General features: G+C 34.5%; 1 long non-coding RNA gene across 1 annotated transcript; it reads right to left on the bottom strand.

Annotated features, from left to right (window-relative positions):
* Positions 1-2,223: 2,223 nt before the first annotated feature.
* Positions 2,224-8,166, bottom strand: LOC126742274 (uncharacterized). Its single transcript, XR_007662518.1, has 2 exons — positions 8,059-8,166; positions 2,224-3,305 (listed from the first exon to the last, which is right to left on the bottom strand). It is a non-coding gene; the product is annotated as an uncharacterized LOC126742274 (long non-coding RNA).
* Positions 8,167-11,896: the final 3,730 nt, after the last annotated feature.

Raw genomic sequence — 11,896 nt, 5'->3', positions numbered from 1 at the left:
TCCAATTCAAATAACGATTTTAAATGCATATGTACCAACAGATGATTATTATTGTATCTTTCGCATAAAGTCATCCAAGCATTTTCATAATTTGCAGCGCAAAAATCTAAAGATTTTATAACTTTTGCAGCTTAGCCTTCGAAAGAACCGCGGCGGTAGTGAAACTTTTGAAATGGCACTAAGCTAGTACTCGTGTAGATTAAACTTAAAAATAAATCCCTAAACTCTAACCAAGATCTATAGTCCCAGAAAATTTAGGTAGAGGAATTTAAGGTAACCTAATTCCACTCAAATTTCCATCATTTTGACTTATTTTATCGCTGCTAACATTACTGCGAACGTCATCATTTACCACACTGTGTTTTTGTAACAGAGCGCGTGCCCTAGCCATAAGCTAAATAAGCCAATAAGCTAAAGAAAGAGTTTTCAAATAAAGCTCTCTCTTCTAACTCTTTCTCCAAGTTATCGGAGATGTATTCGATTTTTGCTTGAATACCCGGAAATTCGTTATAAATTTCCTCTATTTTTTCTACCCGATTCGTAAGCTCACACATCTCAACATCACCTAAAGCGGTTTGCATTTCAAACTCCTCTATTTTTTTCTCAAAAGTGTTTTTTGAGCTTTACAAGCGCCACGACTAATATTTAGGTTTTTAAATGCTTCCTCAGCCATATTAAGTTATATTTATAAGTGTCAAATAAATCAAAATAACAACCCTATTAACGCCAAATAAACTGCTATTCAAGAAGGGATTTAGGCAAAATAGGACTTACCCACTTTTCACATCAGCCTTTCCACAATACAAAATTCTTATTAATTACGGTTCATATGTATTTAGAGCTTATAGGCACTCTAAGAATCACTTTAAGGTCCAAAAAAAATCAAAAAATCACTGTGGTTCACAAAATTGCTATTAAAAAAGCCTAAAGCTTTCAATAAAACAGTACAATTTAACAAAGGTCCTTGATAGTCCGCAATAGGCACAAAACTATTGCCACCAAATTGTCCTAGAGTAGTCATAAAAATCGTTCAAATAAGGTCCAAGTTTTAAAGTCCGATTAAAAACTGGCTATTTCCACACATTCGGCTTAAGGGACCAGAATATGTTATCACCTTCGATAATAGTGGACTTTATTTAATAACACAATTTCAAGATATGGACTGTATTTTTATTACACATCGAAAGAAACATTTTAACAAAACGTATAAAAAACTTTATTAATTGAGTGAAGTACAAAATGACGTCATCTCACACATGTTTGATCTTGGTGACGTGCGAGACCCTCGCCTTTCATCGATCGTATGGGGACTGACTCGACCATAGAGAAAGTAAGAAGGGGCTCCTTACCCTTACCCTTTACCCTTACCCTTAGCCTTACCCTTTACCCCTTCTTACTTTCTCTATGGACTTGACCGTCGACTGGTCGTTTACTTATATTCCTATGAACGCAAGCGCGGTGAGTTGCGCGATCCTACTGATGCCGGCGATGTGTTTATATATACCGTGGAACGATTAGTCCTTAACAGATACGCTAGAGGATTCTGCAGAAGCAAGCGTTCTTGCATCTTTATACTGTTTAGTGTTGGTATTAAATTATCGTCTAATACAGAAATTTGAAATAAGCTGAAAAGGCATTTTGTGGTATCACTAGAAGATTTTTTAAAGCAACAACAAAATTTATTAAAATAGCTTGCTAATAGTGCCAATAAGCCTAAAAATACAGAGAATAACCCCAGTAGGAACTATCATAATAAAGAAAAAAAAAAGAGGAAAAAGAAGAACAAGAAGAAGCAGCAGAGTTAAAACTAAATATTTATATGCAGATTGCTAATTGAAAGGAGAGATTTAAATCATAAGTACTCTAAATTTAATTTTAATACAATGACATGATAAGAACATAACTATAACGTTTTAAATATATTATTATGATCTTACCATAAATACATACTGGATTAAATACGATGTAATATTTTAAACCAAAAGCATAATCCAAATTGCTAGAGGTCAAGCGTGAACGTAGTTTGAATGGTACTCAATAAATTTTTTTTTTATATTTCTGCTTTTTATAGCTCATTTTCGATGGGTTTTCCCTTATTTTGAGCATCTGTGTTTAAAAGTTCGATAAATTTTTAGTTAAGTTTTTTAGCCTTATAACAAAAACAAAGTATTAAAATTATGCATTTCTTAATATTTGGTACTACATTAGAATATAAAAACAACATTAACACGGCAATATCTTTTATTATTCTTATTAAAAAATGTATATTACAAGTTTACAATAGTCACAGCCAAATAGAAATTAAATTAATTCGTTTTGTGGTCTTTTTACAGTTTCCGTTCCAGTTGATTCGTTGGTCACTATTTACAAGTAGGATACAGAGCAATTTGATTAAAACATTTTGATTTATTTTAGTTATAAATTTATAGCTAAAATTTATAATACTGATTTTACTAAACTTACTCGTAATATTATAACTTAACAATTAGTCCGTAACATAATACTATCTGGGCCAGGCCCACTCTCAACCGTGGTTATTAACTCTTCCGGAACTTGATTAACAACACTTGCACCTAAAGGCTTGGGCATTTTTCTAGTTAGAGTCGACACTCCCATTACAGTTTCAGCTTCATCACTTCTATTTAGCAAGTAATCCAGATCATGCGATATGCTATCTAGCACTCCATCAAGATTATCTTCTTTAAAGATGACAGTTTGTTGTGAACTGGATATGGCTTCATTTTCAGATAGGATTTCAGCATGCCCATCTGGCTGAGTACGCTCAGTTTGAACAGCGGTCGTCTCAGTTTCTAAAATTCGTGATATTGATTCCTCTGGTGTTATAATGACTTGGGGCGGAAAAGTTATTCGTACAGTTTTATGTTCACTAGGTTTTTTATCACTCTTAAGCGCAGAAGGTATAGTAGGAGCTTTACTAGATACTTCACTTTTAGAGATGCCCATACTTGAAGCCACTAGATCTAACCCTACACAAGGTTTGGCAGTTAAAATGTCAGGTGAGTGTGAAAAGCCATTGGTATTAGTCATGCTGCGGTTTCCAGCAGGGCTGTTATAGGTTTCAAAATTTGTTTGCGTCTTATCTTTGTTACGGATTGAAGTTTCTTTAATGTTAACGTCACAAAAATTTGAGCTTGATTGAAGGCAGCTCTCAAAGGCATTTGAGATGCTTTGAGTTCTACTGACCGTGACCTTGTTAGCTTCTATAGATTTTTGGGTGATTTGTTGCAGTTCTATTCTGTGTTGACCAGCTTGATTGTCTAAATTAGCATCTTCCTTGGTTAAAACTAAAATTATTTTAAATTTGTTATTTCTTTAATGATCTATATGAATTACATGATGAAAAGGTGGTAATATGAAACTTTTTTTAATTAATATGCACATTAAGTGTATATTTACTCAAATATGTATATATTTTGAAAAGACCGATTCTTACATGATAAATCTTATGTAAATTCCTTTAATGTGCGATTGTGTTTTGATACCAAAATCTAACGGTATATCAAAATGCTTCTTTTCAGTCACATCACATGTATAAAATTAAAAGCCGATTAAAGTCACTAAATGTTTAAAGTGTACTTTTAGATCAGGATTTTAAAGGTACAGATTTTGCTTATTTAGATATCTTGAATATTTGCGAGTGGGGTTTGATACACTTTAGTTTTTAAATAGCGCAAAAGAAAACAAATCTATGGAAAACCTGGTAACCGGAATACTGAATACCGTATAAGCACTTACTACTAATGGAGAACTGTTGCTGAAATTATAAATTACTTTACTTGTAATACTTACAAATATCATTATACTATTTTTATCTTATTAATTTTTAAAAACTAAACTACATAGTAAATAATTATGTCATATCGTCTGAAAGATCTGGATATTAAGAATACTATGCTATCTACCTATTCCATGAAGGGTAAATTCAATATCCAGAAAATATGAACGGCTAAGCTGGTACTAATTAAAACTAGATTATCTTTTTTTCAGTGAGATAAGTTTAATCTAAAGCCTTTTGAGTCTATATATATGTCCAACCATTATATATATGTAAAACCAACCCCTTTGGTGGTAGATGTTGTCCACTTGCATCGCCCTGTTCACTACCACCACATAGGACTTAGGCGGCGTGAAGTGGTTCCATGGAACTCACGTTTCGCCGCCATGTCGATGTGTCCGGTTTCCAAAGGGGAAATGGAGAAGAAAAATAAATGCATGATGTCGTCCTCACAACCAAAACTTTCCGGAGGTAAACTCGCCTCTCATTCGGATCTCCGGGCGGAGGCTGGTCGGGGGGGTCCATCAGGCGGATCTAAAAGCCTAAAAATCAATTTCTGCAACATCAGAGGCCTAAACACCAATATTAATGCAGTACACCAACACCTGCAATCAAGTAAGCCTCATATTCTGGCATTGGCAGAAACAAAGTTGAAACCTTCAACAGCAAATGTTCACCTCATTTATCCTGGATACGATCTACACACCCGATTTCGACTAAACTTTGGATTGGCAATATTTGTCAAGAACGATTTGAGTTGCCAGCGTGAGGAAACGCTTGAACCTGCGGACTTCGACGTCATGTGGTTCAAAATAATAGCCAGTGGTATAGCCAATAGACGGCTCTTTTTGAACCTGGTTGATTGCATTAACCATATGCAAATTGATTACCCAAGCGCAGAAATCATCGCCAAGGGTGATTTTAACGTTCACAATATCAACTGGCTGCGCTTCTGCGACAAGAACGACGATGAAGGACGAGAAGCTGAGCTATTTGCCACCATATGCGGGCTTACGCAGCTTGTGGAGGAACCTACCAGAATCCCCGATCGAGACGGCGAGTTCGCGAGTCTCCTAGATCTGGTCTTGGCTTCAGACCCTGACTTGTTTACTGTATTAGTACATGCCCCCCTAGGAACATCGGAGCACAAATTGATAACAGTCTCTTGCCAGTTGGAGGTTAAAACGCAGGATCCTACGATGCTACGGAAGGAAAGAAACTTTTTAGCCTCCAGAAATAGCTGCAAATGAATTATTGATGAATGCAAAGAGAGTCACAACAACAGGATCAAAAACAAACTGCTAAACTGCCCAAATGGAAAAGATCTTTCTGGTCGGTATCGAAAGCCGTTAGTCAATGATTTGCTAAGTCGGCCTTGCCACCCCTAACAGCAGATGATGGTTCTATCGCGGTAACAGCAAGGGAAAAAGCCAACTTACTGGGTAAACTCTTCGCGTCCAATTCTACTCTGCACTCGCAAGGCAAAACACCGCCATATTTGCCAAGGGTAAATTCATCGATGGGAGCAATTTCGTTTCCCCAACGAATTATAAAAAAATATTTACAAGCGTAGACACCAACAAAGCTTCTGGACCCGATAGAATTCCAGCCCTAATACTAAAACGTTGTGCAGGCGAATTGACTCCTCCCTTATGTAGACTGTTCACGGCATCGTATAAACAGGGCCAATTTCCAACAAGCTGGAAAACTGCTCGAGTGCAAGCTGTACCCAAAAAGGGTAAGAAGACGATGCCCTCCAATTACCGCCCGATCGCACTAGTTCCAGTAATATCGAAGATTATTGAGAAAGCAGTCAACCAACAACTGTTAAGATATCTGGAATCATCTGGACTAATCAGCGATCATCAATACGGCGTCCGAAAGCTTAGATCCACCGGCGATCTTCTGGCTTACGTCACACACTTGTGGACGGAGGCCATGGAGAAGCACGGTGAGTCCCGCTCATTGACATTTCCAAGGCATTTGATAGAGTGTGGCATGAGGGACTACTAACCAAGCTCTCCTCAATCGGCATACAGAACTCATTATTGAATTGGATCAAAAGTTTTCTTGAACAACGAACAATCCAAGTAGCCGTCGATGGATTCCTCTCCGACAAATTTAACATTAACGCTGGAGTCCCTCAAGGATGCATTATATCCCTCACCCTTTTCTTGATATATATCAACGATTTGCTAGGAACCACTGTCAATCCAATCTACAGCTTTGCGGACGATAGCACACTTATTTTCACATTTAAGTCCGCCAAACCAACGACAGCCGCAAGTTCTCAGAATCTTAGGCAGCAACAAGTAGCTTAAGTCAACAACGATATTAGACCAATCTTGGAGTGGGGCGGTAACAATCTGGTCAATTTTTTAACGCCAAAAAAATGCAGGCTGCAGTATTTACGATGAAGACTTACCTTGGTGGCCCGGAGCTGGTTATGGCAGAGAAAACATTGCCAATGAAATCATCTTTACATCTTCTAGGAGTCAAGGTCACCAACAGTGTGTCCTGGCATGACCACGTTGCCGAGGTCGCCAGGGTGGCTTCCAAAAAACTCAGAGTTCTTTTCAAAACGAAAAAACTGTATACACCAGAACAGCTGCTGACTCTTTATAAAGCTCAAATACGCCCTTCCCTCAAGTATTGCTCGCATGTCTGGGGCTCTGCACCCAAGCATAGCTTAAACCTGCTGGATTCTATACAGAAAAGAGCTATTCGTCTTATCGACAAACCAGAACTGACAGAGAGTCTGGATAGTCTGGAGCACAGGAGAAAGGTGGCTGATCTCTGTTTATTCTACCGTTATTATCACGGTATGTGCTCCTCTGAGCTGGCAGGCCTGATTCCACCCAGGGTGTTCCGGCAAGAAGGACGCGTCTAGCAGTTGCGGCTCATCAACATCGAGTCCACCTGCCTACCCCAAGGACGTCGCTGTATCGGGACTCATTCATCTGGAGAACATCTTCTTTGTGCAACGGGCTTCCACCTCATATATTTCCCGACGCATACAACCTACAGCGATTCAAGATAAACACTCACATATATCTTCGCGCAAGCACCACTCCAAGAGTGACATAGGACTTTCCTCTTATGCTTGTGTTTACCATAAAAAAAATTTAATGTTTGGAACTACAAGTAAATGAAACTGATAAAGATTTGCATTGATAGTTTGCATTTTCTGCAAGATGGAGTTTCACTATATTTAAGTAGTTGATTTTTTAAAGTTTATGTTCAACTAAGCTGAAAATTTATTAAAGAAGACAAAATATTTGCGGTATTAATTACAAGAAAAGTTGGTATGAACTATGTGACACAACAGAAACTATATATAGCTGCTTAAAACGTTTACTATGGAAGCGATTTTTTAAAATTTTTAAATAGTAAGTATAAATTGATTCAAGAAGCTGATTCTTCAGAAAACCCCAAATATTTAGGTATAGACACCAGAAGTCTCAAATTAGTCATGTCAAATACCTTAGAATAGTCGAACAGCGCTTATAGTGCGACATAGGTACGATCCACATTTTTAATAATGTCTTTAGTTAATTTAGCAAGTACTGTAGAAATACTTCTTAAAGTACTATATTCACATTATTTGGTAATAACTATTTACATAGAATATAATCATAGATTTATTTCTACATAATCTTTTCAAATATTTTAAAAGCTGTAGGTAGAATATTTGAGCGCAAGTCAGAAAAATCATATAAATTTACAAGTTTTGCTAATGACGTACTATCGCGCTTTTCTACGCAAGTGAAATATAATTTTTCCTGATCATATGAAATAAAATCGACAATATTACTTAAGTATTCTAGAAGAAATATTGTCATAACCAGCGCTGTTTTTTTTTTAATTTATGCAAAATTTTATACTTTATAAGTAGTATAATATAACTTCAGTATTTTAAAGTATTTATAACTTCATAAGTAGCAGTTATTTTAAAAGAAAAATCATAACTTAAAGTAAAAATTTGTTTTGTTGTTACAGTTATTATTGCCAAGTTAAAAAACTAAGCAAAATAAGTGTTTGTTTTGTAAGGATTGGATATATGAAGTTAAAGTCACGTAATGATAAAAACTCAGAGATTGGAGGGACACAAAGTCAATGGTCTCAAATTATGTTTATTTTTTAAAAATGATTACACGTGTTTTGCCCTAAGGCATCGTCAGATCTAAAAGAAAAAAGAAGGAAACCCTATTACAAAAACTACAATGTATAGACATAAATTACAATGTTAAGGTATGACTTACCGGTTAAGCTATTAGATTAACACCACAAACATTTAAGTTGAAATAAAAATAAATACATAAAAAATAATGCTGACGTTCACATTTAATCTGGTGTCAAAACTAAATAAAATAAAAGTAAACATATCAAGCAGAATGAGGTTAAGTTGAACGGGAAAACGGAAATAAAGCAAAAAATAAAATAAAAAGTGAAATATGACTTGGTCGAGATATGAACCAGCGACCATCGGGTTCGTAGGCAAGCGCTAAACATACGTGCTATCCAGGTCGTGATGAATATTGTTAAAAATTAAATGCGATTCGAAGGTAAAAACATCATTCACACAAGACAGTACAGGACTCCTTTTTGCCCTTGTGATCTCCATCTTCTCTAATAAGTCAAGCTTCTTTCCCTTGGGGCACTCATGAAGGATTTTTACATTTTCCGGGATAGAAGGATAGTATTTTGAGGACAATAAATGACTTGCAATAGCCGATTTTGTCTCGGTGATTTCGGTATCTTTGTGTTTATTATATTCTCTTAAGTGTTCCTACACTCTCGTTTTTATTTCTCTTCCAGACTGACCAATGTAAACGGCATTACAGTTCCCGCAGTTAAGGGAGTAGACTCCCGATTGGGATAAGGGTTTTTTTTTACCTTTAATATTTACGAGCTTATTAAATAATGTGTTTGAAAATTTGAATGATATCTGTAAATTATAGATTTTAAAAAATGTTGCCAATCGGGAGGAGATACTACCAAAATAAGTGAGGCAATGAAATCTAGAATTTTTAATGCTGGTGTTATGGATTAAATTATAGGAGAGCTTGTACTTATTATAAAATTTGAAATAAATTTTAATAATTATATTTAATAAAAACCCATTATTTATTGCAATCTGTTTAATTGTAGCTAACTCTTTTTGAAAGGTGCTTGTTGATAATGGTATTTTGAATAACCGGTAGAAAAAGGAGTTGAATGCAGCAAGTTATCTCTAGTCAGCAAAAGGTCTAAAAAAGGAAGCTTACCATATTTTTCTTTTTCTAAGGTAAAAGGTATGTTAGGATGTAAAGAATTTAAAAAATACAAAAAACTATCCAGATACCGTTCATCCGCATATCGTTTGTAAAAAACAATGTTCTTGGCAAAGGTACTGCAAATTATTTTACTCTCCAAGTGATGCATAAAAATCTTACTCAAAAACGGGGACAGACAAGAACCCATCACCAACCCGTTGGTCTGTTTAAAGAAACAATCGTTAAATTTAAAAAAGTTTTGGTCGAGAACAATCGATAATAAAGAGATTAGGTTGTCTATAATTAGTTTAGGTAAGGAGGTTTTATTTAACAAATTCAAGACAAGATCAAGGCAATCCTTGGGAGGTATTTTTGGAAAGAGATTTTTAACATCTAAAGATATTAATATCGTTTTTTCAGATATTGGTGTATTCTTAAGGGTGTCAGCAAAATCTATAGAATTTTTAGTGGAGTAAATGTTATTAAATGCTGTAATATCTCTTAAGACTTTATTAGGCCACGAAGATAGTAAATAGTAAGGTGAATCTAAAAAACAAACTACAGGACGAATGGGGTACCAGTCTTATGGACCTTGTGTAAACCATAAAGTAAAGGTGTTTTCGGGTTCATGGGATATAACTTATACTTATTATTGTGGAAGAAGTCGAGAGTGAGTGCGGTGTTATCTAATGTATTTTTGAGTTTATTAAAAAATGAGTATGTTGGGTCTCTATAGGAATAGCTACAAACTCATTTGAATTTAAAAACTGCAGAACTTTTTCGATATAATGACATCGCTTCATGAGTACCAAGCAATTACCTTTAGCTGCCTTCGTGAAAATCAAGTCGTGAACCCTGATTTTGTCTTAAATTGTTTTTGGGGTTTTCTAATTATAGTTCAGCCGTGTTTTGTCACGAACGCTCGAATTAAGGAAAGTAATAATTAATTTGATCTTAAAATATTTTTCAGAGAAATATTTGTGTTGAATCATGCTTTCGGCCTTTAATGCTAACGTCTCCCTACACTGAATGTTGATGCACTGAATGTTGAATGCACTATGAGAAAAATTACATTTTAAATTTCGTTTAAACACATCCTCTTCCTCTTTAAAAAAAACAACGTCGGAGAGGTTTAGAAAGCGGTTATGAAAGTTTAAATGACAATTTTTTTAAAAACTATAATTAACAGATATCATTCAAAACTTCAAACACTATTATTTAATAAGCTTTTAAACATTAAAGATAAAAGAGAACCCTTATCCTAATCGGGAGTCTACTCCCTTAATTACGGGGACTGTAATGCCGTTTACATTGGTCAGTGTAGTATAAGAATAGAGCCTTTAAATTATATAATATTATTTAGAATTAAGTTTATCATATAGTAAGTTATTTATGTTATTTAGCATATAGTACATATATGCACACACATACGTAATATTTTAAGTTACTATAATTACATATATTAGTCAATAGCTTAGTCAGGATTCATGCCAGTTCATTTGCAGAAGTATGTCAAATAATGTAAAAATATGTTTATTAATAATTGTTTTATGTGTAATAGTTTACCTCAGCAATTTTGGATTCTTTGTACAAAATTATTAAATTAAAATATAGACTTATTTTAGACATGAGAGAATCAAGTTGTTTTAATAAAATATAATTAAACCTCCCGTTATCACATGGCGACCCTGCCACTAACGAATTTATTAGAAGTAAATACAGTATATCCAATATAAAATGGGTGGTCAACAATCAAAAGAAGAAGTAATTATTGCACAAGCCGGTAATAGTGGAGGACAGACCAACACGACAAAGACGAGTTTTGGATCTATTCAAGATATTTTAACCGTAACTTTGCTGATCTTGATGATTGCTTTTCTGGGATGGTGCATATTTATCCGTTGTAAAAAGTCAATAGCAAGGAAGATCCGGAAAGAAATATCCAGGAGCCGAGAAATGGTTTAAGTTTTTTTTAAGTTTATGGGTTAATGGATTCTAGGCTGTAAAATTATAGTATTATGTATGGAGTATGGTAATAATAATTATGGGACTAAAATAATATTATAAGCTTGTATATGGAATGTCAAAGCAAGGAGATGAATTTATAAATTTGCTGGAGGAACTAAAAGTGGAGTACCGAAACTTGAAAAAGGATAACACAGAACAACAAAGCAATATCGAGGTAACAAATAAGAAGAAAAGGAAAATTGATAGTATTAGGTCAAACTTTAATAGTATTAGGAATAATTTTAATAGTGAACTGCATGACCCACATATTTTTAATTCAGTCAAATTGTATGTAAATGAGATAGATAAGTATTTTAATAATTGATAGCATTCTTAATGAAAGATTTATACAATTTAGTTCTACCACTATAAAATCTACAGCAGATTTTGAACTTAAATCATCCGATTCAAAAAAACAAGTAAAAATGTCGGAGAAATTTAATTTGAAAACTGCTGCAGGTTTAATTCCTATTATGAATGGCGTTGAAAATATAACTAAACAAATAATAGACGCCATTGAAATGTATGATTTATTCTTAGATGCTGATGGAAAAAAATTGCTAACGAATTATGTGCTAAAAACCCGACTTTCTCAAAATGCAAACATTAGACTACAACAAACATATGCTTATAACGCTCTTTTAATTCAAGATTTAAAAAATATATTTCAAAAAAATCGGTTGCAACGCTATATTTTAAATTAAATAGCGAAAAGCAAAAATGAAAATCTATAGATGAATTTGGAAGATCACTTGAGGAATTATTAGTTGATTTTACTTTAACACAAGCTGAGGGTAACGAACAAAATATGCGAATTTTAAGACCCGTTAATGAAAAA

The sequence above is a fragment of the Anthonomus grandis genome, chromosome 11, assembly GCF_022605725.1.
Source record: "Anthonomus grandis grandis chromosome 11, icAntGran1.3, whole genome shotgun sequence".
NCBI lineage: Eukaryota > Metazoa > Arthropoda > Insecta > Coleoptera > Curculionidae > Anthonomus > Anthonomus grandis.
Note: the sequence above shows the minus strand (reverse complement) of the source record. Positions and strands in the feature narration are given on the sequence as shown.